Source organism: Elephas maximus, chromosome 5 (genome assembly GCF_024166365.1).
Source record: "Elephas maximus indicus isolate mEleMax1 chromosome 5, mEleMax1 primary haplotype, whole genome shotgun sequence".
Taxonomy (NCBI): Eukaryota; Metazoa; Chordata; class Mammalia; order Proboscidea; family Elephantidae; genus Elephas; species Elephas maximus.
Genome location: NC_064823.1, coordinates 8,231,680 through 8,258,366, shown reverse-complemented (window position 1 = coordinate 8,258,366; position 26,687 = coordinate 8,231,680).

The window sequence follows — 26,687 nt, the reverse complement described above, 5'->3', positions numbered from 1 at the left end:
GTGCACATGTGTGTTTTAAGTAAATCGCTTTAGTGAATCACAATTGCTTTGATTTGAAAATCCTGAGCTGTGACTTAAGAAATATATTTGCTAAGCCCATCTTTTGAAATCCTGGCCAAATCTGCCCTCTTTCAAACAGCACTGAAGGCCATCACCCAGTAGATGGAGAGAGCTGCAGAGTGACAATAATAATTTTATGAAAGAAAACACAGCAGGTTAAATGTTTACACGTGTCCGCAGGGCATTCCTTACTCTAGTAAATGTTTTGTTTGTTTTATCTTCTCACTTAAGATATTTACTTTCATCTTAATTCACCTCAGGACCCCTGGTGGCACAGTGGTTAAGAGTTAAGCTGCTAACCAAGAAGTTCAGCAGTTTGAATCCATTGCTTCCTGGAAATCCTGTGGGAGTTCTACTCTGTGTTTACAGTCACTCTGAGTCGACTTGATGGCAATGGGTTTTTGATTTGTTCTCCATTGAAAGCAATCTTTTGGAGCCTTGGCGGTGGCAGTGATTAAGAGCTACAGTGAGTTACTGCTAAACAAAATGGTCAGCAGCTTTAATCCATCAGCCGCTCCTTGGAAACCCTACGGGGCAGTTCTACTCTGTCCTGTAGGGTAGCTATGACTCGGAATCGCCTCAACGGGAACAGGTTTTTTTTTTTTTTTTTTTTTTTCAATTTTTAGTTCACCTCCATCCTTTTTTTAACAAGTGGGATCTAGGCTTCTCTGCAGGATTTTTTTTTTCCTCCAGATTATCTGTCCAGATATAGCAAGTTTAGCTTGTTGTTGTTGGCTCCTATCAAGTCAATTCTCACTCATAACAACACCATGTGTGCAGAGTAGAACTGCTCTGTAAGGTTTTTAAGGTCATAACCTTTGAGAAGAAGATCATCAGGCCTGTCTTTGAACGGCTTCTGGGTGATTTAGAACCACCAACTTTTTGGCTAGTAGTGGAGTGCTTAACTGTTTGCACTACCCAGAGGCTAAGGAACTAGGGTTATTTTTCACCACCCTCAAGTAAGTTTTTCTATTTTTATTTTTTCCCCTTGAATCTACCTTCCCAAGAACTGGGTAAATTCTCACTCCCCTTGTTAGCTATAAGCGTGAGTCTCCAGGATGTTCCCTGTCTTTTATTTAATTCAGCCACTAGCAAAGACAAAGTTCCCTTGAGGAAGAAGAAATAAGACTCCAGTGACTCTTTCTACTTTGATCTAAAAAAGCAATTCTCAAAAATTAACCTATGTCAGAATCACCAGGAAGACTTGTTAAAAAACAGGTTTCTGGGACTCATCACAGAGCTTCTGATTCAGGTCTGTGCTGTTGTTGTTGTTGTTAGGTGCCATTGAGTCAGTTCCAACTCATAGCAATCCTATGTACAACAGAAGGAAATATTGCCAGGTCTTGTGCCATCCTCACAGTTGTTGCTATAGTTGATCCCATTGTTGCAGCCACTGTGTCAATTCATCTTGTTGAGAATCTTCCTCTTTTTTCACTGACCCTCTACTTTACCAAAGCATGATGTCCTTCTGCAGAGATTGGTCCCCTCTGATAACATTTCTAAAGTAAGAAAGATGAAGTCTTACCATTCTCAATGCTAAGGAACACTCTGGCTGTACTTCTGCCAAGACAGATTTATCTGTACTTCTGGCAGTCCATGGTATATTCAATATTCTTCACCAATACCACAACTCAAATGTGTCAATTCTTCTTTGGTCTTCCTTATTCATTGTCAAGCTTTTACATTAATATGAGGGGATTGAAAATATCATGGCTTAAGTCAGGTGCACCATAGTCATTGTAGTGGCATCTTTGTTTTTCAAAACTTTAAAGAGGTCTTTTGCAGCAGATTTGACTAATGCAATATACCATTTGATTTTTTGACTACTGCTTCCAAGGACGCTGATTTTGGATCTAAGTAAAATTAAATTCTTGACAACTTCAATGTTTTCTCCATTTTTCATGGTTTATTGCTCCACTTGTGAGATTTTTTTGTTTTCTTTATGTTGACTTCATACTGAAGGCTTTGGACTTTCATCTTCATCAGCAAGTTCTTCAAGTCCTCTTCATTTTGGGCAACCAAGGTTTTGTCATCTGCACAACGCAGGTTGTCAATGAGTCTTCCTCCAATTCTGATGCTGAGTTCTTCTTCATATAGTCCAGCTTCTCATATTATCCGCTCAGTATGCAGATAAAATCAGTGCGGTAAAGGATGCAACCTGACACTCACCTTATCTGACTTTAAAGCATGTAGTATCCCCTTGTTCTGTTCAAATGATTGCCTCATGTTCAGCATAAACACAACTAAGCATCCTAGAAATCCTATTTTTCACAATTTTACCCATAATTTGTTATGATCCACACATCAGATGCCTTGGGGTAGTCAATGAAACATAAGTAAACATCCTTCTGGTATTCTCTGTCTTCAGCTAAGATCTATCTGACATCAGCAATGATATTCCTCATTACACATTATCTTCTGAACCTGGCTTGAATTTCTGCAGTTCACTGTTGATGTACAGCAACAGCTGATTTTTAATTACCTTTAGCAAAATTTTGCTTGCCTGTAATAGTAATGCTATTTTTTGACAATTTTCACATTTTGTTGAGTTACATTTCTTTGGAATAGGCTCAAATATGTATATCCTTCTTTTGAATGGATACCACCTGTCTGTCAGTTTGTCCTACTCTGGAGGCTTGTCTGCCCTCTGATGCTGAGACCTATGTCCCCAGTAATTCAAATAACAAAGGGTCACACATGGAGACAGGTTTTAGCAGAGCTTCCAGACAAAGAAAGACTAGGCAGAAGAACTACCAAAAAAAAATTAGCCAGTGAAAACCTTGTGAATAGTATCAAAACCTTGTCCGATACAGTGCTGGAAGATGAGTCCCTTAGGTTGGAAGGCATTCAAAATAAGACTGGGGAAGAGCTGCCTTCTCAAAATAAAGTCAACCTTAATGAAACGGATGGAGTCAAGCTTTCAGAATCTTTATTTGATGAAGTGGCATGACTCACAATGGGAAGAAACAGCTGCAAATATCCATTAATATTTGGAAACTGTAATGTATGCCCACCCAACCCACTGTTGTCGAGTCTATTCCAACTCATAACGACCCTATAAGTCAGAGTAGAATGTATGAAACTTATGTATAAAATGTATGTAATGTATGAAATATGAATAAAAAATTGGCAGTCATCAAAAATGAAATGAAACACTTGAAGATTGATATCCTAGGCATTAGTGAGCTGAAATGGACTGGTATTGGCTATTTTGAATGAGACAATCATATGGTCTTCTAAGCTGGGAGTGACAAAACAAAGGATAAAGGTGTCACATTCATCGTCAAAAAAAATTTCAAGATCTATCTTGAAGTACATTGCTGTCAGTGACAGGATAATAGCTATATGCCTACAAGGAAAATCACTTAATAAGGCCATTATTCAAATTTATGCACCAACCACTAATGCCAAAGATGAAGAAATTGAAGATTTTTACCAACTTCTGCAATCTGAAATTGATCGAACATGCAATCAATATACATATGAATAAGTTCTTGGTTTTGCAAAATTCTATCATACAATCTCTGGCTTTATTTCTATCACCAAGGCCAGAGTTTTCAACAACTCCTCCTTCTTCTGGTGATTGGAATGCTAAAATTGGAAACAAAGAACTTATTCATCAGAAATACTTTTTTTTTTTTCCAAAAAACATAAACCAATACTATACACACTGACCTTGCCAGACAGAATATACAGGAATCAAATCTACTTCTTCTGTGGAAAGAGATGATGGAGAAGCTCAATATCATCAGGCAGAACAAAGGTGACTGTGGAACAGATTACCAATTGCTCATATTCAAGTTCAAGTTTAAGAAAATTAAAACAAGTCCACGAGATCCAAAGAAAAATCTTGAGTATATCCCACCTGAATTTAGAGACCATCTCAAGAACATCGACTGCTAATGACCAAAGGCTGGAAGTGTTGTGGGATGACATCAAGGACATCACACATGAAGAATGCAAAAGGTCATTAAAAAGACAGGAAAGAAAGAAAAGACCAGAATGGATGTCAGAAGAGGCTCTGAAAATTCTTATATTTTTTAAAGTGAAAGGAAAAAATGATGATGTGAAAGAGTTGAACAGAAGATTGTGCAGAGTTGAACAGAAGATTGTGCAGAGTTGCTGGAGAAGACAAAGTAAAGTATTGTAATAAAATGTGCAAAGACCTGGAGTTAGAAATCCAAAAGGGAAGAACATGCTTGGCATTTCTCAAGCCGAAAAAACTGAATAAATAACTCAAGCCTCAAGTTGCAATTTTGAAGGATTCTTTGGGCAAAAAATTGAACAAGACAGAAAACATCAAAAGGAGATGGAAGGAACACAGAGTCATGGTACCATAAAGAATTAGTAGATGAAACATTTTAGGAGGTAGCATATAATAAAGGACTGATGGTTCTAAAGAAAGAAGTCCAGGCTGCATTGAAGACATTGGCAAAAGCAAGACTCCAGGAATTAACAAAATTCCAATTGAAATTCTTTAAAAAATGGATGCAACGCTGGAAGCGCTCACTCACCTATGTCAAGAAATTTGGAAGACAGCCACCTGGCCAACTGACTGGCAGGTCTGTGGAAGGGCCTGAGAGTTTGGGTTGCTAGTAAAGGCCCAGGTCAAGTAGTACTTACAAAGATTGATCCAGGGACTGCAATTTGGAAGCCTTTGTAGATGACAGTGTCAGCAACAATACTTTCTTTCCTTTTATATTTCAATCTCTCTATTAATTATATAAAACAATTGAAGGGACCCTAAAAATAAAAAATTGTTCCTGTAGAGTCCATTCTGATTTATAGTGTCCCTACAGGATGGATTAGAACTGCCTCACTGGGTTTACATGGCTGTAAACTTTACAGAAACAGAGTGCCACATCTTTCTTCTACAGTGTGGCTGGTAGGTTGTCTAGTTAATGTCTAGTTAGTATTTGCCCCTCCCCCTCTCTCCCCTTCCCCCTAACCATCAAAGATTTTTTCTTTCTGTGTGTAAACCTTTTCATTTTTTTTTTTTTTTTAATAATACTGGTCTCATACAGTATTTGTTCTTTTGTGATTGACATATTTCACTCAGCAGAATGCCCCTGAAATTCATTCATGTTTTGCAATGTTTGGAAGATTCATCATTGTCCTTCATTGTTGTGTATCTTTGCTTTGTGAATATATACCGTAGTTTGTGTATTCATTCATCTATTGATGGGGACTTAGATTGTTTCCATCCTTTTGCTATTGTGAATAATGTTGTAATGGATGTGAGTGTGCATATGTCTATTCATGTGACAGCTCTTATTTCTCTAGGATATATTCCTAGAACTGGGATAGCTGAATTGTATGGTATTTCTATTTCTACCTTTTTAAGGAAGACCATATCGTTTTCCCAAAATGATTGTACCATTTTACATTCCCAGAAGCAGTGCATAAGTGTTCCAAACTCCCCTAAGCCTCTCCAACATTTGTTATTTTCTGTTTTTTTGATTCATGCCAGAAATGCCGGGGTGGGATGTTATCTCATTATAGTTTTGATTTGCATTCTCTAATGGCTAGTGATTGCGAGCATTTCCTCATGTGTCTGTTCGCTGCCCAAATGTCTTCTTTGGTGACGTGTCTGTTCATATCCTTTGCCCATTTTTTTAAATGGATTATTTGTCTTTTTGTTGTAAAGGTGTTGGATTTTCCTATAGATTTTAGAGGTTAGATCTGTGTTGGATTTGTCAGAGCCAAAAATTTTTTCCCAGTCCATAGGTTCTCTTTTTACTCTTGATGAATCTTTTGATGAGCGTAAGTGTTTAATTTTTAGACAATCCCAGTTATCTATCTTATCTTCTGCAATTTGTGTATTGTTAGTTATGATTTGTATCCTGTTAATGCCTTGTTATAGGACCTCTAGTATTGACCCTATTTTTATTTCTGTGATCTTTATAGTTTTTGTTTTATATTGAGGCCTTCAATCGATATGAATTAGTTTTTGTGTATGGTGTGACGTATGGATCCTGTTTCTTTTTTTTTTTTTTAACAGATGGACATCCAATTTTGCCAGCACTATTCGTTAAAAGGACTTTTTTTTTCCCCATTTGATGGACTTTGTGCTTTTGTTGAAGATCAGGTGACCCTAGGTGGATGGATTTACATCCGGTTTCTCAATTTTGTTCCATTGGTCAATGTATCTGTCGTTGCAGAAGTATCAGTATGTTTTGACTACTGTAGCTGTGTAGTAGGTTCTGGGGTCAGGTAGTGCAAGACATCCTACTTTATTCTTCTTCAATAGTGCTTTACTTAAAAGGAGTATCATGGATTGAATTATTTCCCCCCCAAAATGTGTACATCAATTTGGCTAGGCCATGATTCCCAGTGGTTGTCCTCCGTTTTGTGATTGTAATTTTACGTTAAAAAGGATTAGGGTGGGACTGTAACACCACCCTTGCCCAGATCACATCCCTGATCCAATGTAAATGGAGTTTCCCTGGGGTGTGGCCTGCACCACCTTTTATCTCTCAAGAGATAAAAAGGAAAGGGAAGGAAGCAGAGTTGGGGACCTCATACCACCAAGAAAGAAGCAGCAAGAGCAGAGTTTGTTTTTAGACCTGGGGTTCCTGTGCAGAGAAGCTCCTAGTCCAGTGGAAGATTGACAAGAAAGACCTCCCTCTGGAGCCAACACAGAGAGAAAGCCTTCCCTTGGAGCTGACACCTTGAATTTGGACTTCTAGCTTACTAGACTGAGAAAATAAATGTATCTTTGTTAAATCCATCCACTTGTGGTATTTCTGCTATAACAGTGCCAGATGACTAAGACAGGAAGCCTCTTCTCTTTCCATATAAAGTTAGTGATTAGTTTTCCATTGCTTTAAAGAATGCTGTTGGTATTTTTTTTTTCCTGTTCTCAGGTAGAAGGTTTTCAGCCACTCCACATTAAGAATGATGTTGGCAGTTGATTTGGTACAGATGCCCTTTATTATGTTGAGGAATTTCTCTTCTATAACGATTTTATTAAGGGTTTTTATCAGGAATGGGTGTTATACTTTATCGAATGCCTTTTCTGCATCAACTGAGATGATCATGTGATTCCTTGTTTTGTTTGTGTGGTGGAATATGTTGTTTGATTTCCTGATGTTGAACCATCCTTGCATATTTGGTATGAATCTTCCTTGGTCAGGGTATATTATTATTGTTATTTTTTCTATGGTGCTGAATTATATTGGCCAGAATTTTGTTGAGAATTTTCCATCTATATTTAGGAGTGATATTTGTCTGTAATTTTCTTTTTTTGTGGTGTCTTTGCTTGGCTCTAGTATCAGGGTTATGCTGGCTTCATAGAATGAATTTGGAAGTATCCCTTCCTTTTCTATGTTCTAAAATAGTTTAAGTAGTACTGGTATAAGCTTTTCTCTGAATATTTGGTAGAATTGCCCAGTGAAGCCATCTGGGCCAGTTCTTTTTTTGTTCAGAGTTTTTTTGTTGTTGTTGTTATTACCTTTTCAATATATTCTCTTGTTATGGGTCTGTTCAGATATTTGATCTCAGTGTGTGTTAGTTTAGGTAGGCAGTGTGTTTGTTGAAATATTAGAGCTTTGAATTCCCTATCAGGTAGTTCCATTGTCATTTCTTCTTTTGGAAGGTCATCTGGTGTTTTATTTTTATCGCTTTCTGGAGCCATCCTGTCCTGTTTTTTTCATACATTTTGATATTGTCTGCTGTCTCTGAAACACTCAGGAATTATTTTCTTCATTTCTTGATTGTGGGTTTGTTCGTTTCATACTGCTTTCTTAAATTGGGTTAATCTGGGCAGGTGGGCTGTGCATGCTTTGTTGCTTGCTTGCCTGTGGGCATGATACTTCTCGCCACCTTATCCAAGTTGGCATGGCTGGTTGCTCAGCTATGGCACAGCAGGCCAGGTCCAGTGGGGATGGAGAGGCTGGGATGGGTCGTTTGTGACATGTACTGGGGCTGATAGAGCAGGGCTGTGAGGCAGTGCAGGGCAGGGTCCAGAGGTATGCACCAGTGTCACTCAGTGCAGATAGGCAGGAAGGAAGAGAAAGGATGTGTTGTGTGGAGCTAAGTGGATGAGAGAAAGTAGAGATAGAATAGAGAGAAACAGGAACAAAACAAAGCAAAATAAATAAATAAAAAGAAGATAAAGTAAAGTAAATAAAATGGTGGCATGGTAAGATTCAGTGTGTGGGGGTAGAACAGCCCTGGCAAGGCCATGTGCCTGTGTCTCTCTAGCTGAGCAGTATGGCTTGGCTATCGAGAAGTGGCATGGGTGGTGCACAGGGATAGGTGAGCAAGAGAAAGGATAGGAAAGGAGGAAAAGTGAGAAGAAACAAAACAGCAGCAACAACAAAAAATAAACGTGGTACTTGGGCAGCCAGCTGTTGGAAACAGGGCAGAATTGGGTGGCAGAAAGCTGATGTCTTTCACTGAGAGCACGTCATAGTCTTCAGCAAGGAGCAGATGCAGCAAAGGGCCTAGATGGGAGTGAGAAGAAAAAGGGAGAAGGGGAAAGATAAAAATAAAAAAATATGGCTCTGAGAGACCAGGCCTATGGGGGTGGCACAGGCTTAGGGAGGCTGTGTGCCAGAAGTTCTCTGGCCAAGCAGTACAGCACAGCCTGTCGAGAAGCGGGGGCGGTACATGGAGCTAGATGGGTGGAAGAAAGGAAAGGAGAGAAAGAGAAGAAACAGCAGTAAAAAAATAAAGAAACAATAGAAAAAATGTTGCAAAGAGAGCCTCCCAGTAGGGGCAGCACACACCTGGGGAGGCTGTATGCTGGTAACTCTCTAGCCAAGTGGTATGGCACAGCCCATCAATAAGGGGCAGTGATGACACACAGGAGCTAACTGGGTAGGATAAAAGAAAGGAAGAAAGGGGGAGAAAGAGAAGAAACTGTGGGGGGAAAATGGTGCTGAAGGGGTCTGCTGTTGATGATGGTGGGGACCCAGGAAGACCATGTGCCAGTGGCTGTCTAACTGAGCAGCATGGCACAGACCATCAAGAAGGGGTAAGGATGCCACACAGGGCTAGGTGGGTGGGAGAAAGGAAAGGAACGAAGGGAGAAAGAAGAAACAAACAAAAAAGCAAAAATAATAATAAAAAAATGCCGCTGAAGGAGCTGGGTAGTGGGGGTGGGCGAATCCTGGTGGCAGTGAGCTGGTGCCTCTCCGATCAAGCAACTGTGGCCCGTTGCAAAGCAGTTGAGGGTGAATAGAGGGAAGAAGGTTGGGGCATAGGAAATCGTGTATCCCTGGTGACCAGGTGCTCTGTCTTCTGTTGGGAGCACCATGAAGTTGCCCTCCTGGACTCCCTGTCTGCCATTCTTGGTGGCCGAGGTCCAAGATGGCAAATCTATGACTCGTTAGCTGGTAAGAGACCTCCATGCTGTATTCCTCCTCATTCTCTGTTCTCTGCCAGTTTCTTATTACATTCATTGCTTGATCAAGTTCTTTTTCCCTTCATTTGACACTTAGGGTTTCAGGATTAATGTTTGTATCTGTTTTACTTTATTTTTTGGGTCTTTGCTGTAGAGAGACAACATGGTGCTTCTGCCTATAGCGCCATGTTGGCTCTGCCTCTTTGGCAATTATTTTTGTAATAAGGATGCTGTTTTGTATTGTGCTGTGTGCCCCCATAAGACATGTTCCGGTGCTAGCCTTTGGTACCTGTGAAAATACCTTGTTTAGTGACAGAGTCCTTGAAGATATCAGTTAACATAAAGTCATACTAGGATAGGATGGTTCCTAATTCTATCAGAATGGTATCCTTATAAAAGAGGGGAAGAGAAACAGAGAGACAGACGTAGAAAACACAGCCATGTGAAGGTGCAACTGCAAGCCAAAAACTGACTAGAGCTACCAGAAACTGAGACAGCCAAGAAAATATCTTCCCCTAGAGACTTTGGAGAGTGCTTGAATGGTGCAAACAGTCAAGCATTAAACTACTAACCAACCAAAGTATTAGCAGTTCAAACCCACATTGAGGTATCTCAAAAAAAGACCTGACAACCTGCTTCCGCAAGGTCACAACCTTGAAATCCCTGTGTAATGAAGTTCTATTCTGTACACTTGGGGTTTCCATGAGCAGTAATTGACTCAAAGGCAACTGATAGAGACTTTGTAGGGACAGTAACCAACACACTGATTTGGATTTCTAGCCTCCAGAACTTTGAGACAACACATTTCTGTAGTTTAAAGCCACTTACTTTGTGTTGTTTTTATATGGAAGTCAGAGGAATCTAATAAAAATGTCTGAATTAATTCTAAGTACTTTGTAAATATATTCTGAATATAGTATTGTTCTTGCTGTTATTATTAGGTGCTGTCGAGGTGTATTGGCCAGGAATTGAACCCAAGTCTCTAGCATGGAAGGCAAGAATTCTATCACTGAACTACCAACAGCTCACCTTGTTGTTGTTCCTAGGTGCCACTGAGTCAGTTACAACTCATAGCGACCCTATCCTATGCACAAAAGAATGAAACACTGCCCAGTCTTTCGCCATCCTCACAGTTGTTACCATCCTTGAGTTCCTTATTCCAGCCACTGTGTCAATCCATCTCATTGGGAGTCTTTGCTTTTTGCTGACCTTTCATTTTACCAAGCATAATGTCCTTCCCCAGGGACTGATTCCTCCTGATACCACATCCAAAGTATGTGAGACATAGTCTCACCATCCTTGTTTCTAAGGAGCATTCTGGTTGTACTTCTTCCAAGACAGATTTGTTTGTTTTTTTGGCAGTTTGTGGTATATTCAATATTCTTCACCAATACCACAATTCAAAGGCATCGATTCTTCTTCGGTCTTCCTTATTCATGCATATGAGGTGATTGAAAACACCATGGCTTTGGTCTGGTTCTCTTCAAGGTGACATCTTTGCTTTTCAACACTTTAAAGAGGTCTTTTGTAGCAGATTTGCCCAATGCAATGCATCTTTTGATTTCTTGACTACTACTTCCATGGGTGTCGATACTGGATCCAAGTAAAGGAAATCCTTGACAAATTAAATCTTTCCTTTGTTTATCATGATGTTGCTTATTGGTCCAATTGAGAGGATTTTTGTTTTGTTTTGTTTTTTTGTTGAGGTGTAATCCATACTGCAGTCTGTGGTCTTTGATCTTCATCAATACGTGCTTTCTTATAGTCCTGCTTCTCAGATCATTTGCTCAGCATACAGAATGATACGTATGGTGAAAGGATACAACCCTGACGCACATTTCTCCTGACTTTAAACCACACAGTATTCCCTTGTTCTGTTCAAACAACTGCCTCTTGTTCTATGTACAGGTTCCTCATGGGCATAATTAAATGTTCCGGAATTCCCATTCCTGGCAATGTTATCCATAATTTGTCGTGATCCACACAATTGAATGTATTTGCATAGTCAATAAAACACAGATAAACATCTTTCTGGTATTCTCTGCTTTCAGCCATCAGCAATATCCCTGGTTCCATGTTCCCTTCTGAGTATAGTGAGAGAGATATTTTTAGGAGTTTTAACATGCACATACGGGACTCTTATGAGTTGCAATTGACTTGCCGGCAGCTATCAACAACAAAATTTTGTGCTTAGTTCTTTTAGCTATTGAGAGATCTTTCTATCTTCTTTCAGTTCAAAAATTAACGTTGTACGAGTGATCTATTGATTTAAATAGCTAACATTACTTGAGCTTATTATATGCCAGCTATAGTACTTCTTTTATAAATAATCTCCTTTATAAATGAGGTCCTACAATGTATTAAGGCAACCCTGGTGGCATAGTGGTTAAGTGCTACAGCTGCTAACCAAAGGGCCAGCAGTTCAAATCCGCCAGGCACTCCTTGGAAGCTCTATGGGGCAGTTCTACTCTGTCCTATAGGGTTGCTATGAGTCGGAATTGACTCGACGGCACTGGGTTTTGTTGGGACAATGTATTAATAGTTTTTGTTATTGTTAGCTGCTGCCTAGGGGCTCCCAACTCATGGCACATGTGTTACAGAGTAGAACTGCTTTATCTTGACTGTAATCTTTACGGAAGCAGTTTGCCATGCCTTTCTTTTTTGGAGTTGCTGGGTGGGTTTGAACTGCCAACCTTTAGGTTAGTAGTCCAGAGCAAGCCATTGAGACACCCAGGCACCATTATAAATGAGGCTCTATAGTGTATTAAACTTATACCATTTTAAAATAAATAATGTATTTGGACACTTAAAGAAAATTCATCATTATGTTTAATGCATATAGTTACATATCTTTTATATTTGTTAAATATACACTTATGGATAAATAAAATATGTATAGAGGTGAACTTGTTGAATAATGCCAAATGTCAGTAAATATTCTGGTTTAACACCTTTTTAACTTTATTTCTTTTTCATTTTAGGTGTCTTGAAAAAAGCTCATGGCTACTTATGTATTTTTAATGAAACACTGAATTTTCATGTAATTTTTCAACAGAAGATATCAATTTTGTCAGAGAGTTATATTTTGGGAAATGTTCTCATTATCTAGTTTAATTCATAATGTATTCTCTTAAGTTGCCATAAAGCAATATTTTACCATAAAGAACATTGAACTCATTCAAATTGCTTGAAAATTATTCAGGTAGTTGGCACATAAATCCATCAAAAGGAAGTGAATTTAGATTTGTTTTTTAAATTTCCTCTTTGATTAAAATATCTTCATTTTTTTACCCTACATATATTCATTAAAATATATATATGGAGCAGGAAGAGGAACACAAACTTTTATGCTGGAGAAATTATATTAATCAATAAAAAAATTAATCATCTCCATAAATCGCGTCAGTCTATACCAAGCTAAATAGATAACACTCAAAACAGGAAAAAGTAATTAGGAAATTAATCTGTTTTTATATTGACTCTATTTTTGTAATATTAATAGTCAATTTATAAATTTATATAGAACATTTTTTCTTGATTTTTATGTGGTAAAAGAAGCTCCTTTATCGGAAACTATGTACTTTTGAAAATTATGCTGGTAAATTAGACATTCAGAAGGTCCTTGGCTTATGGTCCTGGTAGAATTTATGGGCAGGGAAGACAGAGGGAACATCAACTCCTGTTAGGTCAAATATCTTCCCAAAGAATGAGGCAAGCTGTCCAATGTACCAACCTGTCAACAGGTACTTGCTGGCACAACTAGGGAAACCACTAGGATAGTAACACTGAACAAAACCCCAAAAACCCAGTGCTGTCGAGTCGATTCTGACTCATAAATAGCGACCTTCTTATCCCTGTCCTCACGATGCTTGCTTTCTATATAATTTAATTACTTTTACTTCAGATCTCCTGAGTTTTATTTTTCCTGATTTATCTTTCAAGTGTGGTAATAACACAGTTCTCTTTTAAACTATCTTTATATCATGACTATCATTTTAATTTCATCTCTCTTCCTCTCTCTCTCTCCCTCTTTCTCTCTCTCTTGCTTGTTGTCACACACACACACACACACACACACACACGTTTTGCCTAGTATATTTTTTTTATTTTTTTAAAAGTTCGCTTTGTCTTAGTCATTTTAACCATTGGTATTATAAGTTCATTTGAGGGTTTTCTTTTTAAATTCAAAATTGCATTGGGATAATTGTAGATCACACGGTTTGTTTTTTAATAAAGAGATCTCATGTGCACTTTACCCAGTTTCTCCCAGTGACAACAGTTTACAAAACTGTAGTATAAAATCACAACCAGGATAATGACAATGATGCCACCAAAATTATAGAGATTTTCTCAGTTTTCCTTGTACACATTTGTGTTAGTATGTGTGTGCGTGTGAATTTAGTTCTCACCAGTTGTGTATACATTCATGTATCCAGTACCAGTCGGGATACTGAACAATTCCACCACCACATGTATTTCTCATGTTGCCTTTTTTTTTTTTAATTAATTTTTATTAAGCTTCAAGTGAACATTTACCATTCCAATCAGTCTGTCACATGTAGGTTTACATACATCTTACTCCCTTCTCCCACTTGCTCTCCCCCTATTGAGTCAGCCCTTTCAGTCTCTCGATTCGTGCCAATTTTGCCATCTTCCCTCTCTCTCTATCTTCCCATCCTCCCTCCAGTCAAGAGTTGCCAACACACTCTCCAGTGTCCACCTGATTTAATTAGCTCACTCTTCATCAGCATCTCTCTCCCCCCCACTGACCAGTCCTTTTCATGCCCGATGAGTTGTCTTCGGGGATGGTTCCTGTCCTGTGCCATCAGAAGGTCTGGGGAGCATTGTCTCTGGGATTCCTCTAGTCGCAGTCATACCATTAAGTATGGTCTTTTTATGAGAATTTGGGGTCTGTATCCCATTGGTCTCCTGCTCCCTCAGAAGTTGTCTGTTGTGCTCCCTGACAGGGCAGACATCGATTGTGGCCGGGCACCAACTAGTTCTTCTGGTCTCAGGATAATGTAGGTCTCTGGTTTATGTGGCCCTTTCTGTCTCTTGGGTTCTTGGTTGTCGTGTGACCTTGGTGTTCTTCCTTTGCCTTTGCTCCAGGTGGGTTGAGACCAATTGATGTATCTTAGATGGCCGCTTCTTGGCATTTAGGACCCCAGATGCCACATTTCAAAGTGGGATGCAGAATGTTTTCATAATAGAATTGTTTTGCCCATTGACTTAGAAGTCCCCTCAAACCATGTTCCCCAGACCCCAGGCCCTGCTCCGCTGACCTCTGAAGTTTTCATTTTATCCCGGAAACCTCTTTGCTTTTAGTCCAGTCCAATTGGGCTGACCTTCCTTGTATTGAGTGTTGTCTTTCCCTTCACCCAAAGCAGTTCTTATCTACTGATTGATCAATAAAAAACCCTCTCCCTCCCTCCCTCCCTCCCCCCTTTGTAACCACAAAAGTATGTGTCCTTGTCCGTTTTTTCTATTTCTCAAGATCTTATAATAGAGGCCTTATACAATATTTGTCCTTTTGCCTCTGACTCATTTCGCTCAGCATAATGCCTTCCAGATTCCTCCACGTTATGAAATGTTTCAGAGATTCGTCACTGTTCTTTATCGATGCGTAGTATTCCATTGTGTGAATATACCACAATTTATTTACCCATTCATCCGTTGACAGACACCTTGGTTGCTTCCAGCTTTTTGCTATTGTAAACAGAGCTGCAATAAACATGGGTGTGCATGTATCTGTTTGTGTGAAGGCTCTTGTAGCTCTAGGGTATATTCCGAGGAGTGGGATTTCTGGGTTGTATGGTAGTTCTATTTCTAACTGTTTAAGATAACGCCAGATGGATTTCCAAAGTGGTTGTACCATTTTACAATCCCACCAGCAGTGTATGAGAGTTCCAATCTCTCCGCAGCCTCTCCAACATTTATTATTTTGTGTTTTTTGGATTAATGCCAGTCTAGTTGGTGTGAGATGGAATCTCATCGTAGTTTTAATTTGCATTTCTCTAATGGCTAATGATCGGGAGCATTTTCTCATGTATCTGTTGGCTGCCTGAATATCTTCTTTAGTGAAATGTGTGTTCATATCCTTTGCCCACTTCTTGATTGGGTTGTTTGTCTTTTTGTGGTTGAGTTTTCACAGAATCATGTAGATTTTAGAGATCAGGCGTTGGTCGGAGATGTCATAGCTGAATATTCTTTCCCAGTCTGTAGGTGGTCTTTTTACTCTTTTGGTGAAGTCTTTAGATGAGCATAGGTGTTTGATTTTTAGGAGCTCCCAGTTATCTGGTTTCTCTTCATCATTTTTGGTAATGTTTTGTATTCTGTTTATGCCCTGTATTAGGGCTCCTAGGGTTGTCCCTATTTTTTCTTCCATGATTTTTATCGTTTTAGTCTTTATGTTTAAGTCTTTGATCCACTTGGAGTTAGTTTTTGTGCATGGTGTGAGGTATGGGTCCTGTTTCATTCTTTTGCAAATGGATATCCAGTTATGCCAGCACCATTTGTTAAAAAGACTATCATTTCCCCAATTGACTGACACTGGTCCTTTGTCAAATATCAGCTGCTCATACGTGGATGGATTTATATCTGGGTTCTCAATTCTGTTCCATTGGTCTATGTGCCTGTTGTTGTACCAGTACCAGGCTGTTTTGACTACTGTAGCTGTATAATAGGTTCTGCAATCAGGTAGAGTGAGGCCTCCCACTTTCTTCTTTTTCAGTAATGCTTTGCTTATCCGGGGGTTCTTTCCCTTCCATATGAAATTAGTGATTTGTTTCTCTATCCCCTTAAAATATGACATTGGTATTTGGATTGGAAGTGTGTTATATGTATAGATGGCTTTTGGTAGAATAGACATTTTTACTATGTTAAGTCTTCCTATCCATGAGCAGGGTATGTTTTTCCACTTAAGTACGTCCTTTTGAATTTCTTGTAGCAGAGTTTTATAGTTTTCTTTGTATAGGTCTTTTACATCCTTGGTAAGATTTATTCCTAAGTATTTTATCTTCTTGGGGGCTACTGTGAATGGTATTGATTTGGTTATTTCCTCTTCAGTGTTCTTTTTGTTGATGTAGAGGAATCCAAGTGATTTTTGTATGTTTATTTTATAACCTGAGACTCTTCCAAACTCTTCCATTACTTTCAGTAGTTTTCTGGAGGATTCCTTAGGGTTTTCCATGTATACGATCATGTCATCTGCAAATAGTGATAGCTTTACTTCCTCCTTGCCAATCTGGATACCCTTTATTTCTTTGTCTAGCCTAATTGCCCTGGCTAGGACTTCAAGTACGGTATTGAATAAGAGCGGTGATAAAGGGCATCCTTGTCTGGTTCCCGTTCTCAAGGGAAATGCTTTCAGGTTCTCTCCATTTAGAGTGATATTGGCTGTTGGCTTTGCATAGATGCCCTTTATTATGTTGAGGAATTTTCCTTCAATTCCTATTTTGGTAAGGGTTTTTATCATAAATCGGTGTTGAACTTTGTCAAATCCCTTTTCTGCATCTATTGATAAGATCATGTGGTTTTTATCTTTTGTTTTATTTATGTGATGGATTACATTAATGGTTTTTCTGATATTAAACCAGCCTTGCATACCTGGTATAAATCCCACTTGATCAGGGTGAATTATTTTTTTGATGTGTTGTTGGATTCTATTGGCTAGAATTTTGTTGAGGATTTTTGCATCTATGTTCATGAGGGATATAGGTCTAAAATTTTCTTTTTTTGTAATGTCTTTACCTGGTTTTGGTATCAGGGAGATGGTAGCTTCATAGAATGAGTTGGGTAGTATTCCGTCTTTTTCTATGCTTTGAAATACCTTCAGTAGTAATGGTGTTAAGTCTTCTCTGAAGGTTTGGTAGAACTCTGCAGTGAAGCCGTCTGGGCCAGGATGTTTTTTTGTTGGAAGTTTTTTGATTACCGTTTCAATCTCTTTTTTGTTATGGGTCTATTTAGTTGTTCTACTTCTGAATGTGTTAGTTTAGGTAGGTAGTATTTTTCCAAGAATTTATCCATTTCCTCTAGGTTTTCAAATTTGTTAGAGTACAATTTTACGTAGTAATCTGAAATGATTCTTTTAGTTTCATTTGGCTCTGTTGTGATGTGTGGTCCTTCTCGTTTCTTATTCAGGTTATTTGTTTCCCTTCCTGTTTTTCTTTAGTCAGTCTAGCCAATGGTTTATCAATTTTGTTAATTTTTTCAAAGAACCAGCTTTTGGCTTTGTTAATTCTTTCAATTGTTTTTCTGTTCTCTAATTCATTTAGTTCAGCTCTAATTTTGATTATTTGTTTTCTTCTGGTGTCTGATGGGTTCTTTTCTTGCTCACTTTCTATTTGTTCAAGTTGTAGGGACAGTTCTCTGATTTTGGCTCTTTCTTCTTTTTGTATGTGTGCATTTCTCGATATAAATTGGCCTCTGAGCACTGCTTTTGCTGTGTCGCAGAGGTTTTGATAGGAAGTATTTTCATTCTCGTTGCTTTCTAAGAATTTCCTTATTCCCTCCTTGATGTCTTCTATAACCCAGTCTTTTTTCAGGAGCGTATTGTTCATTTTCCAAGTATTTGATTTCTTTTCCCTGATTTTTCTGTTATTGATTTCTAGTTTCATTGCCTTGTGGTCTGAGAAGATGCTTTGTAATATTTCGATGTTTTGGATTCTGCAAAGATTTGTTTTATGACCTAATATGTGGTCTATTCTAGAGAATGTTCCATGTGCACTAGAAAAAAAAAAGTATATTTTGCAGCAGTTGGGTGGAGAGTTCTGTATAAGTCAATGAGGTCAAGTTGGTTGATTGTTGTAAGTAGGTCTTCCGTGTCTCTATTGAGCTTCTTACTGGATGTCCTGTCCTTCTCCGAAAGTGGTGTGTTGAAGTCTCCTACTATAATTGTGGAGGTATCTATCTCACTTTTCAATTCTGTTAAACTTTGATTTATGTATCTTGCAGCCCTGTCATTGGGTGCATAAATATTTAATATGGTTATGTCTTCCTGATCAATTGTCCCTTTTATCATTATATAGTGTCCTTCTTTATCCTTTGTGGCAGATTTAAGTCTAAAGTCTATTTTGTCAGAAATTAATATTGCTACTCCTCTTCTTTTTTGCTTATTATTTGCTTGATATATTTTTTTCCATCCTTTGAGTTTTAGTTTGTTTGTGTCTCTAAGTCTAAGGTGTGTCTCTTGTAGGCAGCATATAGATGGATCGTGTTTCTTTATCCAGTCCGTGACTCTCTGTCTCTTTATTGGTGCATTTAGTCCATTCACATTCAGCGTAATTATAGATAAATAAGTTTTTAGTGCTGTCATTTTGATGCCTTTTCATGTGTGTTGTTGACAATTTCATTTTTCCACATACTTTTTTGTGCTGAGGCTTTTTTTTAGTAGCTTGTGAGATCCTCATTTTCATAATGTTTAACTTTATGTTTGTTGAGTCGTTACGTTTTTCTTGGCTTTTTTCTTGAGTTATGGAGTTGATATTCCTTTTTGTGGTTACCTTATTATTTACCCCTATTTTTCTAAGTAGAAACCTAACTTGTATCGTTCTATATCGCCTTATATCCCTCTCCATCTGGCAGTTCAATGCCTCCTATATTTAGTCCCTCTTTTTGATTATTGTGATCGTTTATCTATTGATTTCCATGATTTTCTGTTATGTGTATTATTTTGTTTATTTATTTATTTTTTAGAATTAATCTTAATTTGTTTGTTTTTGTGCTTTTCCTATTTGAGTTGATATCAGGACGTTCTGTGTTGTGACCTTGTATTGTGCTGGTACCTGATATTATTGGTCATCCGGCCAAACAATCTCCTTTAGCATTTCTTGCAGTCTTGGTTTAGTTTTGGCAAATTCTCTAAACTTGTGTTTATCTGTAAATATCTTAATTTCTCCTTCATATTTCAGAGAGAGTTTTGCTGGATATATGATCCTTGGTTGGCAGTTTTTCTCCAGTGCTCTGTATACGTCGTCCCAATCCCTTCTTGCCTGCATGGTTTCTGCTGAGTAGTCTGAACTTATTCTTATTGATTCTCCCTTGAAGGAAACCTTTCTTTCTCCCTGGCTGCTTTTAAAATTTTCTGTTTATCTTTGGTTTTGGCAAGTTTGATGATAATTTGTCTTGGTGTTTTTCTTTTTGGATCAATCTTAAATGGGGTTCGATGAGCATCTTGGATAGATGTCCTTTCGTCTTTCATGATGTCAGGGAAGTTTTGTGTCAGGAGTTCTTCAACTATTTTCTCTGTGTTTTCTGTCCCCCCTCCCTGTTCTGGGACTCCAATCACCTGCAAGTTATCCTTCTTGATAGAGTCCCACATGATTCTTAGGGTTTCTTCATTTTTTTTTAATTCTTTTATCTGATTTTTTTTCAGCTATGTTGGTGTTGATTCCCTGGTCCTCCAGAAGTCCCAGTCTACATTCTAATTGCTCGAGTCTGCTCCTCTGACTTTCTATTGCGTTGTCTAATTCTGTAATTTTATTGTTAATCTTTTGGATTTCTACATGCTGTCTCTCTATGGATTCTTGCAACTTATTAATTTTTCCACTATGTTCTTGAATAATCTTTTTGAGTTCTTCAACAGTTTTATCAGTGTGTTCCTTGGCTTTTTCTGCATTTATCCTAATTTCATTTGTGATATCTTTAAGCATTCTGTAAATTAGTTTTTTATATTCTGTATCTGATAATTCCAGGATTGTATCTTCATTTGGGAAAGATTTTGAGGAGTTGGAGAAGCTGTCATAGTCTGTTTCTTTATGTGGTTTGATATGGACTGCTGTCTCCGAGCCATCACTGGGAAACTAGATTTTCCAGGTAATCAGCTAAAAAAAAATGCAGTCAGATCCCTATCTGAATTCTCCCTCTGGCTCCGGGTATTTGGATGTTAATGGGGCCGCCTGGGGAGGGTGGGGGAGGGATCAGAGAGCTAGGAGTGTAGCACCACAGAATATAGAGCTGATCCCCACGTTCACGCTCCGCCCCGTCTGCCAAAATCCCGGCGGGACGGCTTCCCAGCTGGGACGCTACTCTCCCTGCTCCGAGACCAGTCACTTCCTCCCGGCGACTTCTCCCTCCGGTGCGCTGCACTGCTCGCGCGAACTTGGTGGACGTGCACGAATGGTTGGGCCGGCCCCCGGGGTCTATTCAGGGGAATATTATCAGACCCCGCGCTCACGCCCCGCCCCCGCGCGCCCAAATCCCAGCGGGACGGCTCCCCGCCTGGGACGCTGCTTTCCCCACTCCGAGACCTGTCACTTCCTCCCGGGGACTTCTCCCTCCGGTGCATCACACCGCTCGCACGAACTGGGTGGGCGTCGCCTGCACGACCAGGTGGGCCTGCCCCTTGGGTCAATTCAGGGGAATATAACTGATCCCCGCGCTCACACGCCGCCCTCTTTCGCCAAAATCCCAGCAGGACAGCTCCCCAGCTGGGACGCTGCTCTCCCTGCTCCAAGACCTGTCACTTCCTCCCAGGGACTTCTCCCTCCGGTGCGCCACGCTGCACGTGCGAACTGGGTGGGCGTCCCCCGCAAGAACTTCTGGACCCCGCCCCGGGGTCGCTTTAGGGAAATATAGCTGATCCCCACGCTCGCGCCATGCCCGCTCCCCGCCAAACTCCCCGCGGGACGGCTCCCCGGCTGGGACACTGCTCTCCCCTCTCCAAGATCAGTCACTGCCTGCCGGGTGCTTCTCCCACCGGCTGCGCCGCTACGCCGCCCGCGCCAACCAGCTAGACTCCCTCCTGGGATGGGTTCAGGGGGGTAGGGCTGGGCGCCTTCTCTGTGCTGTCTGTCCCCCTGGGCTCTGCCCCAGATCGGGCTCCGAAGGTCACCTGCCTGGTACGTTGGCTCCTAGTTTTGAAAACGATTGCTGTCTGCCTGTATTTGTTCATTTTCCGTCTCTAAGTCTGTGTTTGTTGTTCAGAGTTCGTGGATTGTTATGTATGTGATCGATTCCTTTGTTTTTCCGAGTCTTTGTTGCAAGAGGGATTCGTGGTAGCATCCACCTAGTCCGCCATCTTGGCCCCACCTCTCATGTTGTCTTTTATAATCAATCCTACCTCTGACCCCTTCTCCGTACAGCCATCCCATTCTAAACCCCTGGCAACCACTGTGTGTTCTCTATTTCTAAAATTTAGTCATTTAAAAAATGCTGCATAAATAGAGTCATAGAGTTTGTAGCCATTTGGAATGGGCCTTTTCACTCAGCGTAATTCCTTGAAGATTTATTCAAGTTGTATATATTATTAGTTATGTTGCCTCTTATTGCTGCGTAGTATTCTGTGGTACAGAAGTACTAGTTTGTTTAACATTCACCTGATGACAGACATCAGAGAAGTTTCCAATTTCCTACTTTGTTATAAACAAAGCTGTTATGAACATTATGCACAGGTTTTTGGGTAAATGCCAGTTTTTATTTCTCTGAAATAAATACCCAATAGTGTAATACTTGGTTTATGGTATTTGTAAACTTAATTGATATTTTTATTGCGTTTTTATAGATTCACATGCTATGAAAAATATTACAGACTTTTTTAAATTGTAAATTTATATGACAAATTTTCTCTACATATATATTAAAGTCACGTATCAAAAAGTTTTTCACCTGGGGCTTTTTTTTTTTTCCTGAATTTAATGCTTTTAGTATTGTTGCCTTTTTAACTGTTCTCTGTGCTATGTGTTTGTGTATGCGTGTTTTATTCTCTTTTGCTTTGTTTCTTCAAATCTCTGTTAATTTTCAAGTAGTATAATATAATTTTGTTTCTCTATAGGGTAGTGTCATGGGTTGAATCATGTGCCCCAAAAAGTGTGCGTATCAATTTAGCTGGGCCACGATTTCCAGTATTGTGTGGTTGTCCTCCATTTTGTGATTGTAATTTTATGTTAAAGAAGATTCGGGTGCGATTGTAACGCCCTTACCCAGTTCACATTCCTGATCCAATGGATAGGGTTTGAATCCACCATGCTCTCCTTGGAAAGTCTATGGGGCAGTTCTACTCTGTCCTATAGGGTCACAATTAGTCGAAATCAACTCGACAGCAATGAGTTTGGTTTTTTTTTGGTTTATGGCACATTAATGACTTGACACTCATGCCTGATCCCGAATACGTAAATGTTTCTTTCCTTATTCATTCAGCCTAAGTACCATTCGGAATATCTTCAAGTTTTCTGATTCTATATTAATATTTCCTGGAAATGATGAATCTTTGATTTTCAGAATTTGCTTTAATGTCAGAGTTATTTTTTATTAGTTTTGTGTGTTTCTTTTTGTAGTTATTGTTTCTGTTTATTTTATATATGATCTTCTCTTCTTGTTTTACTTCATATTAAAGGGATAGCAGTTATCTGTAATTGGATACTGTTGTCCATATTTCATTTGTGCTATCTTCCTTTAAACTTGCTTCCATTTCTTCATAATTTCCCATGATTTCTGTGTGAAATTCTAAAATTAGTTCTCCAAATTTTATACAAAGTTTTATGCAGGATTGATTCTAATCTGTATAACCTTTCTTCAGTGTATAAAATTGTCCCTTATTGATATTACTTTTGCATTAGTCTTATTTTGGGCTTTGCCATCTCCTTTATATTCCACTTTCTTGTCTTCTCTTCTCTTCTCAACATGAAACGTTGAGTTCCTACTTCTTAGTAGAAAACACCTTGATATATTAGCCCACCAGGTACCTATGAGGTTATTTTAACTTCAACTATTTCTTTGGAGATAGGAGCCTTACATTAAATATTTCTATTTTTTTTAAATAAGCCATTCTGTTTCTGTACAATTATGTTCGATTTGTTCGATGAGGTCAGTTTTTTTTTTTCTTTAGTTATTTTGTTGTTGTTGTTGATATTATTAAGACTTGCATGAGCAAGACTCCTTAAGGACATATTTTTGCATTTATGTAGACATATTTTCTGGTGAGACATATATTTCTATGCTTAAGCATGTACATATACAATTAAGAAATATGGCTGCTAACCAAAAGATGGGTAGTTGAGATCAACCAGCCACTCCTTGGAAACCCTATGGGACAGTTCTACTCCATCCTATAGGTTACTAAGATTTGGAATCAGCTTGATGGCAATGGGTTTTTTTTTAAACATAATGCACACATATTATGCATATACAATATGTCTTCAAAATACAGAAGATATGCAATAAACATTGAAAAGAATATATATATAGATATATATATATTCATTATAACTTATACATTCCTTATAACTTGGAAACCCTAGCAGCTTAGTGGTCAAGTGCTATAGCTGCCAACCAAAAGTTCACCAGTTTGAATCCAGCATGCGCTCCTTGGAAACTCTATGGGGCAGTTCTACTCTGTCCTATAGGGTTGCTCTGAGTTGAAATCCACTTGGCGGCAGTGGGTTTTATTCATTATATATTAATGTAAAATGTAGAAACACTAGCAGGTTTTGATCAGACTCTGTAGATAGAATGTGAATTGTCAACTGATATATTTTGTTTCTAAACATATAGTTATGGGGTTCTATTCAAAGCTAGAGTCTAGAAAATTACAGGCTGTAAAGAAGTTGGAGAGAAGTGTGATGCAGAGGAGAAAATAATAATCTTGAAGAGACTTTGTTGGCTTTTACTAACACTTCTCAAAAAAATTGAAACAAGTGTGATGTTGATTTTTTATAAGCTGTACATAAGAGCAACATAACTCCATGCTGGTATATTTTGTTACAGCCTGGAGTGATTTTTCTATTTGTATTTTATTATCCACCTGTGTTATTGGAAAGAATGTCCCTCTAGTCTTTCAAAGGCAATGTTAACTTCAGTTTCTTTCAAAAGAAGTGCTTCTCCCTGTTCTTTGGGAGTACTGTGAATACCTCATTTGATAGAAAAAAAGAATTTGCGCAGGTTGCTTTTTTTGTTCACAACATGTACTGTAATTTCCAGTTCATAAGACTCTCCGAACAAGTCAGGCAAGCAATAGTCAATATATAAAAATATATTTGAATATCACTTTAGAAAAAGAAACAATAAAATAGCCATTGCAATTCTATACATCAAAGGTTTTATTAGCCGTTGAGTGTTTGTTTTAAATGAAACATCTCAATCATTTCATTTTCATGAAATCATTTTAGACCTTTAAAAACTTTGTTTTTTAAAAAATAATTTTCCAGATTGTGTATGTTTATAACATTTAAGCTATACTTTAAAATCAGAATTTCAATATTTAAATTGACTTTATGATCAGAATTTGCATATTTAAATAGACATTATAACCAGATAATATTTGGAAGTCTCCAACTCATTTTGATCTTAATGATTTTATCATCAAAACACTGATGGCCCCGTGACTTTTGATAAAGTGTTTACAATTGGAAACATACAATTATAATATGTGTTTTATTTAAAAATAGTTTTCTGTAAAAATGTGTTTGAAAAATATACAAATTCCCTATCAATCATGTGATTTATTTTTATGATTAATTGCGTAAGACAGAGAACTTAGGTACGGGACAACGTGAATTACTTTGTCTTTACTCTCAAACATAGACAGGAAATTACAACTAATGATGTAAATTTATTTCTTCAGTAGATGTACATCTTCATAATTCCCTGTAGTCATAGAAAAATATTACAATAATTGAAGATTTAAGTTAAATCTATACAAATAAGTACATTCTAGCTCTGCATGTCATTTCATAATGAACAAATATTTTGATATTGATTCCATTATTATCCTTTCATTGTTAAGTATCTCTTTTTATGGTTTACTCCCACAATATTTATAAGTAAGAAATTATTCCAGGGAATTTGCTGACGTTAAGAAATGCTTTCAAATACAACTGGCTGCATAGTTGTGGCTGTATGTTTCTCCCCGGTGTCTCGCCCTGCCTTTAACTTTTATCCTGCTTCCTGTCCCTCTCACCTTTCATGTGATTTACGAGGGAGCTGAAGGCTGCCTACAGTGCATAGCATGTTACAAGGTGCACTGAGCTATTATTTGATTACTAAATTATATGTATTCAACACTTCGTTTATACTTAGTAGTTTCAGTGGTCACTATTATACGTGAAACACTTAAATTCATATTCTAGTGGTATGGCAGGGAAAATATACAGACAGTGGGCAAGAAAGTAAAAGAAAGGATCAGAATTTGGTGATGATAAGAAAGCTTGTGTTCAGAAATGCAAGTAAACCACAGTTACTGACAATCCCTGGTAGCTTACAGCTTTTTTTGTTTTCATAATTTTTTTTTCAGATGTAATTTTAAACTTAGAGAAAAGTTGCAAGAATATTACAAAGAATTCTCTTTTACCCTTTGAATAGATTCACAAACAACTGTATCACTTAACTCTTCATATATGATATACCTGTCATCTCACACACACACCCCCATCATATGTATTTAAACGTGTGTACATACAGAAATAATCTGTGTGCTTACATGTACATGTATGCACATATTATTGAGAGTAAGTTGTAGACAATGTGACCCTTTATCCTCAGATACTTCAATGTACAATTTCTAAGAACAAGGGCATTCTCTTCTATAACCACAGAACAATTAACAATATTAGTAAGTTAATATTGATGCACCACTATTATATATCTATTGTCCCTCAAGTGAGGTGAAATTCAAGATGCCATGGGGAAAATATGTGGCAGTCTGCTTCTGTAAAGATTACAGCCTTGTAAATCCCATGGGGCAGTTCGACTCTGTCCTACAGGGTTGCTATGAGTCAGAGCGGCCCTGATAGCAATAGGTTTAAGTTATGAATGTATAATACGAATCAAATAATTATCACCTATAATAATAAATTATAATTACCTTTAAAAAACAAATATCAGTAAACAAAAGGATAATAAAAGATTTTAACTCACTTCTTCAGGCAATGACAGGTCAAGAGGAAAAACAAAAAAGAAAGATATACCTACAAAAGAGTTTTTGAGGTAGATGTGACAGTTTCCATATAAATTCATAATTTTAAAAATAGAGGATACTCTTTCTTTTGAGTGTCCATGGAATATTAATTTAAGTTGGGTTCAAAAGTTAAAGGAAGTGTGGCATACAAAAAGTGTTTTGCATATCTTCACAACTCCATTTGCTGACTTTAGAATACACATGGACAGGAAGATATAGTTTAGCTCTGTTTTTTGTTTTTTTTTTCCGCACACACTGGCACTGTTTCCTCACCTGATTTTAAAGCTTCAGGCAGCAAAATCTATACTTAAAAGTTTCTGAATTAGGTAAACGGAATGAACATTCATTGAATTCAAGATTAATTTGGAGATATTCAAGGATGGTTTCATC